At 38.9% G+C, this 7,500-nt stretch overlaps 1 protein-coding gene across 1 annotated transcript in view; it reads right to left on the bottom strand.

Annotated features, from left to right (window-relative positions):
• The window catches only part of frmpd3 (FERM and PDZ domain containing 3), an 86,200-nt gene that overhangs the window by 67,638 nt on the left and 11,062 nt on the right, over window positions 1-7,500 (bottom strand). The window contains exon 4 of the mRNA XM_061927559.2: window positions 2,442-2,546. The gene's annotated coding sequence lies outside the window, so the exon portion shown is untranslated. The remainder of the gene's footprint in view (window positions 1-2,441; window positions 2,547-7,500) is intronic.

Raw genomic sequence — 7,500 nt, 5'->3', positions numbered from 1 at the left:
CAACCTCGAGTTATCCCCTTAATGACATCAGAACAAATGAGTGCATACTTTGTATGCACTTTGAAGCGATACGCTTCAATTTTTTTTCCCGAACCGGTGAGTGATTTAAGTAATGGCCCACTTGTCCGGATTGCACCGCTAATTTTTGATTTTCCACCCGTTGAGCGATGGCTGGGATCATACTGTGGCGGGAGAATAATCATAACCATTATTTCCACTCATACTGTGAATGCATGGTTCTGAATATTCGCAGACCAGAGACATGAGTTGCGGGAGATGACGGAAAAAGGTAACACAATACCACCCAAAAGTGAATACAACCATCACAATTTATTTTATAGCTTCTCATGGAACAATATTATGACACAAAACCTTTAGAGTAGTCAATGCACAGCTTGTGTAGCACAAAAGAGTACCAGAATATTTGTATTTGCCTGCCAGTCAAGCATGGTCGCATCATGGTCTGGGGCTGCCGGCACTTGGGAGCATGAATTGCGACATGTACTGTGACTTTCTAGAAATGTCCCAATTTGGACATGTTCTCTGTCAGGAGTAGGGATGATGTTCGTTGTTTGATAAGAAAAGAACCGATTCCATGGACTCGAATCCCTTTTTGAGAACCGGTTCCCGTTATCGAGGCCACTATAGTAAAGAAAAAGAGTTGGTTCTTTATTGGAATCCCTGGGAACGAATCCCAAATGGGCAATGTTATGCCCATTTGATTGTAGACTCTTACTGACACCTTGTGGCGATATGAAAATACTACGCGTCAATAGTTTGGGCACTTCCGGGTTGACGATGTTAGTCCAGTTCAAGAGACAATTGAGAAGTAGACAAGTTGTGTTAGCTCTTACAAGCCTTGGAAAAGATAAGTCTGTAAGTAAACTGTTTAACTTGTTTATGTAACTCAATATTAAGGTGGAAAGTGTTTAAGTTTGATACTAAGATGTTTATTGAAAAACGATTTTTGTGCACTGTTTCAATGGATGTTTTGAGGCTGCCAGTCGTATATTTCCACCATCGAAATAGTTTCAACACTCAGAAGTATTTGTTTGATGATAGTACTGTATATTTGTGTGAAGCTAATATTTACATATTGTGTATTACATTTCAGTATGTTAATTGAATCACATAGCTTATACATTTGTCATTGTGTGTATTTCAGTTTAAAAAAAATAAAAATAACAGTTCAGTGCAAGACGTATAAGATTTCATGGGATTTAGCGATTAGGAGTGACAGATTGTTTGGTAAACGTATAGCATGTTCTATATGTTATAGTTATTTGAATGACTCTTACCATAATATGTTACGTTAACATACCAGTTGGTTATTTATGCCTCATATAACGTACACTTATTCAGCCTGTTGTTCACTATTCTTTATTTATTTTAAATTGCCTTTCAAATGTCTATTCTTGGTGTTGGCTTTTATCAAATACATTTCCCCAAAAAATGCGACTTATACTCCAGTGCGACTTATATATGTTTTTTTCCTTCTTTGTTATGCATTTTCGGCCAATGCGACTTATACTCCGGAGCGACTTATACTCCGAAAAATACGGTACTTAAGACGTGGGAAAGCCTCACACAGTAAACCCTTTCTTTAACATGCAATGAAATACAATGTGCTTTATTTATTACTCAGCAAAAATTTGTATTTACCGTATTTTTCGGACTATAAGTCGCAGTTTTTTTCATAGTCCAGTGCAAGACAAAAGTAAAGATAGGAAAAGACAAAGCAAAATCAACAACAATAAAGAGCCTAAATGGATTAATCTGCTTTGGAACTTTATTCGACGTCTTGGATTGTTTGTTAGCTGTCTGCCTGTGTGTGTAGTTAGTATGTTCCAATAGCAGCAGAAGTGCACTTTTTGGAGAGCTGTATTATTTTCAGTTTTGTGCCCAAGGGACTGATTTTATTTAACACTATATTATTATTTATACACCTATAGTGATCACAGAGACAGGTTGTTTTTGTGTTACTGTATATATTTGTTTTTCTGAAAAATCCCATTTAATATACTTTGAGTAACAACAGTCAGTATTTTTTATTTTATTTTTTTTAGGGGGGTAACAGTCAATATTTACTTATTTATTTTATTTTTTTATTTTTTATTATAAAATAAAAGTGAGCTTTTGTTAAACCAAATATTGTGTTTTTTTCCATATACAACAACCTATCTGGATTCGATAAGAGAATCGGTAAGAGGATTCGATAATGGGCTCGAACTCGATAATTTCTTATCAAACATCATCCCTAGGTAGGAGTACTCACTTGTGTTGCCAGTTATTTAGGCATTTAGGGAAAGTAAATCTATATAAGCTGTATTCATACTAGTTAAATGTCTATGGATTTGTTCCTTAGTTTAGAAGACATGATACATTTGTTGCTGGAACCATGTGAGGCGAGATGCTGTACTTGTATGCATGGAAGAACTTACTGAGTCTGGATCGCTGATGGACACTTGCTCTGAAAAACGCACTTTAGGCGGGTTCGTTCGTAGACGAGCCTTTTTGGCTGCACTTATGAAGGCGGACTTTGGTGACTGTGGACAAGTGAAGACAGAAGAAACCGTTGGGTTAGCCTTTAAAAGGTTAGTGAAGGTTAGTGATAATATGATGAGGCGGCAAAAGTTGCTGAATTGCGACAGCTGCAAATTTGATCCGTGGTTATAGTCCAAAAAAAGATGCAGTGACAAGTCCTTTTTCACACAAAAGAGTATAATTGTCACGCTAAAATAAAGCATACTTGCCAACCCTCCCGGATTTTCCGGGAGACTCCCGAAATTCAGCGTCTCTCCCGAAAACCTCCCGGGACAAATGTTCTCCCGAAAATCTCCCGAAATTCAGGCACACAATATAAACAGCGTACCTGCCCAATCACGTTATAACTGTAGAACGATCGAGGGCGAGTTCTTGGTTTCTTATGTGGGTTTATTGGTAGGCAGTTTCATTAACGTCCTCCCAGCCGCGGCAACAACACACAACAACAGCATTTCGTCTACCGTAAAGCAGTTCGTCTGCCGTAAACAGCAATGTTGTGACACTCTTAAACATGACAATACTGCCATCTAGTGCATTTGAAGAAAGCACTTTTTGCGTGCCACAAAGCAATGCATCATCAGTGAGGGCGTTCAGCATGGTTAGAAAAATAGTGACAAATAGAACAAGGATGGACAATTCAACCCTTAACTCAACAATGAGTAGATGAGTGTTATGTGTGTGTATATGTGTAAATAAATGAACACTGAAATTCAAGTATTTATTTTATTTATTTATATATATATATATATATATATATATATATATATATATATATATATATATATATATACATATATATATATATGAAATACTTGACTTAGTATTTCTTATATATATATGAAATACTTGACTTAGTATTTCATATATATATATATATATATATATATATATATATATATATATATATATATATATATATATATATATATATGAAATACTTGACTTAGTATTTCTTATATATATATGAAATACTTGACTTAGTATTTCATATATATATATATATATATATATATATATATATATATATATATATATATATATATATATATATATATATAAAATACTTGACTTGGTGAATCCTAGCTGTAAATATACTCCTCCCCTCTTAACCACGTCCCCCGCCCCCCACCTCCCGAAAAAGGAGGTCTCAAGGTTGGCAAGTATGATAAAGTTGGAAAAAAATCAGAAGAAAGCTGTAATTTTACACAAATTAATGTGTTGCATAAATTGCATGTTGGCACATTAGCAGCAGCAGCAGTGTGAACAGTTTAATGTGAAATGACTGAAATCACCTTTTTTTTCCACCGCTACGATCAGATGTTCGATATATGTTCAATAGTGTGGATGCTGGTCCTTTGTGTGTGGACAAGAGTTTTGACACTGTCTAGCTTTATTCTCAAAAACATTTAATTTTAGTCCATTATCATGACTTTACATGTTTATGCTACTTTTTGTTGGTTCGCTATCATGACATTCTATGGATTCTGTTATGATCCGCTGCCGGGATCATGTTCAGTTTGGTTTTTGGACTCCCTCAGTTCCCGTTTTTGTGCACACCTGGGGTTGTTTTCTGTTTCCGTGGGTGCTTATTGTTTCCCCCTGTCTCTGATTGGTGTTCGGGAAGCTCACCTGTTCCCCGAGCACTAATCAGTAGCACTATTTAATACTGCCTTTTCCGGTCAGTCAGGCTGGCTTCTTTCTGTTACGGCGGGGTTGCAGCTTGCTGCAAGGTTCGTTCTCCCAGGACGAACCACTCTGGACAGGACTTGCAGGTAGGAACATGAATTTTTCTTGAGAAGTCAAGGAGGTACGTTTTGGACTCCCTAAGTTCCTGTTGTTGTGCACCCTTTGAGTTTGTTTAGTTACCATGGCTACTTATTATTTTCACCTGCCTCTGATTGGTGTTCGGGACGCTCACCTGTTTTTCGAGCACTAATCAGAGACATTATTTAAAGGGGAACATTATCACCAGACCTATGTAAGTGTCAATATATACCTTGATGTTGCAGAAAAAAGACCACATATTTTTTAACCGATTTCCGAACTCTAAATGGGTGAATTTTGGCGAATTAAACGCCTTTCTAATATTCGCTCTCGGAGCGATGACGTCACAACGTGGCATCACATCGGGAAGCAATCCGCCATTTTCTCAAACACCGAGTCAAATCAGCTCTGTTATTTTCCGTTTTTTCGACTGTTTTCCGTACCTTGGAGACATCATGCCTCGTCGGTGTGTTGTCGGAGGGTGTAACAACACGAACAGGGACGGATTCAAGTTGCACCAGTGGCCCAAAGATACGAAAGTGGCAAGAAATTGGACGTTTGTTCCGCACACTTTACCGACGAAAGCTATGCTACGACAGAGATGGCAAGAATGTGTGGATATCCTGCGACACTCAAAGCAGATGCATATCCAACGATAAAGTCAAAAAAATCTGCGGCCAGACCCCCACTGAATCTGCCGGAGTGTGTGAGCAATTCAGGGACAAAGGACCTCGGTAGCACGGCAAGCAATGGTGGCAGTTTGTTCCCGCAGACGAGCGAGCTAAACCCCCTAACGACCCTAGCTTCCCTGGCCTGCTGACATCAACTCCAAAACTGGACAGATCAGCTTTCAGGAAAAGAGCGCGGATGAGGGTATGTCTACAGAATATATTAATTGATGAAAATTGGGCTGTCTGCACTCTCAAAGTGCATATTGTTGTCAAATGTATTTCATATGCTGTAAACCTAGTTCATAGTCGTTAGTTTCCTTTAATGCCAAACAAACACATACCAATCGTTGGTTAGAAGGCGATCGCCAAATTCGTCCTCGCTTTCTCCCGTGTCGCTGGCTGTCGTGTCGTTTTCGTCGGTTTCGCTTGCACACGGTTCAAACCGATATGGCTCAATAGCTTCAGTTTCTTCTTCAATTTCGTTGTCGCTACCTGCCTCCACACTACAACCATCCGTTTCAATAAATGCGTAATCTGTTGAATCGCTTAAGCCGCTGAAATCCGAGTCTGAATCCGAGCTAATGTCGCTATAGCTTGCTGTTCTTTCCGCCATGTTTGTTTGTATTGGCATCACTATGTGACGTCACAGGAAAATGGACGGGTGTATATAACGATGGTTAAAATCAGGCACTTTGAAGCTTTTTTTAGGGATATTGCGTGATGGGTAAAATTTTGAAAAAAACTTCGAAAAATATAATAAGCCACTGGGAACTGATTTTTAATGGTTTTAACCATTCTGAAATTGTGATAATGTTCCCCTTTAAGCCTGCCTTTGCCAGTCAGTCAGCCTGGCTTCTTTGTTTGCTTCATGCTCCTGTTATGTGAGTACTCCTTGTCTTGAGTCTATGCTAAGTGGTAGCGATAGCTTCCAGTGCGATCGGCACATTTTTCCGTCGGCTTGTCTCCTGTTTTTTGTACCTCCTTGGCTTCTCAAGAATAAATCGTGTTCCTACCTGCAAGTCCTGTCCGGAGTGGTCCGTTTGCACCCCGGGGGAACGGACCTTGCAACAAGCTACAACCCCGCCGTGACAGAAAGAAGCCAGCCTGACTGACCGGAAAAGGCAGTATTAAATAGTGCTACTGATTAGTGCTCGGGGAACAGGTGAGCTTCCCGAACACCAATCAGAGACAGGTGGAAACAATAAGCACCCATGGAAACAGAAAACAACCCCAGGGGTGCACAAAAACGGGAACTGAGGGAGTCCAAAAACCAAAATGAACATGATCCCGGCAGCGGATCATAACAGATTCTGCCTAGCAACAAACGGACATGCAAATGTGTGATGTCATCAGGAAATATGATCAGCAATTCTCTCGATCTATGCTGTTGCTGCAATGGCTAGATATTATAGCTAAAAGTGTATGTCCTGAATAATGAATTAATGTTGTTTTGATTCATAAAAGTATCACTTTGGATTGAAAAAAAGCACACTACAGAGAGAGTACTGTGTTTTTTTTCTAGTATGTAACATAGTCTTAGTAGTTGGCACATCTCTGTTATTTTGTGCATCCAAAGAGTATTCACAACGCTTTACTTTTTCGACATTTTCTTTTATGAAAGCATTATTCCAAAATTGAATAAATTCATTTTTGTCCTTAAAAATCCTAAAGCCATCCTACATCATGATACCATAATTTTGCAAATTTATTAAAAAAAATAAAATAAAAATAAAAAAAATATCACATGTACATAATTACAGTATTCAGAGTTTGATGCACTTTTGGCAGCAATTAAATCCTCAAGTCTTTTTTAAAACGATGCCACAAGTTTGGCACAGGCATCCTTGGGCAGTTTTGCCCATTCCTCTTTGCAGCACCTTCCATCAGATTGGATCGCCAAGATTAGTTTTCATCCAGGATGTCTCTGTACATTGTTGCATTCATCTTTCCCTCTATCCTGACTAATCTCCCAGTTCTTGCCGCTGAAAAACATCCCTGGAGCATGATGCTGCCACTGTAGGGATGGTTTTCTCCAAACATGATGCCTGGCATTCACGTCAAATAGTTCAATCTTTGTCACATCAGACCAAAAAATGTTGTTTCATATGGTCTGAGAGTCTTCCATGTGTATTTTGTCAAACTTTGTACTAAAAATGTACCTCCGTCTGGCCACTATACCACACAGGTCTGATTGATGGTTTGCTGCAGAGATGGTTGTCCTTCTGGAAGGTTCTTCTCTCTCCACAGAGGAATGCTGTAGCTCTGACAGAGTGACCATCAGGTTCTTGGTCACCTCCCTGACTAGACTAAGATGAATGCAGCAATGTACAGAGACATCCTGGATGAAAACCAACGCTTGCCATCCAACCTGATGGAGCTTGAGATGTGGTTCCAAAGAAGAAATATACTGTAGGTGTGCCAAGCTTGTGGCATTGTATCCCAAAACTTAACGCTGTAATTTCTGCCAAAAGTGCATCGACAAAGTATTGAGCAAAGGCTGTGAATACTAATGTATATGCAA

This window comes from Nerophis lumbriciformis, linkage group LG35 (assembly GCF_033978685.3).
Source record: "Nerophis lumbriciformis linkage group LG35, RoL_Nlum_v2.1, whole genome shotgun sequence".
NCBI lineage: Eukaryota > Metazoa > Chordata > Actinopteri > Syngnathiformes > Syngnathidae > Nerophis > Nerophis lumbriciformis.
Note: the sequence above shows the minus strand (reverse complement) of the source record. Positions and strands in the feature narration are given on the sequence as shown.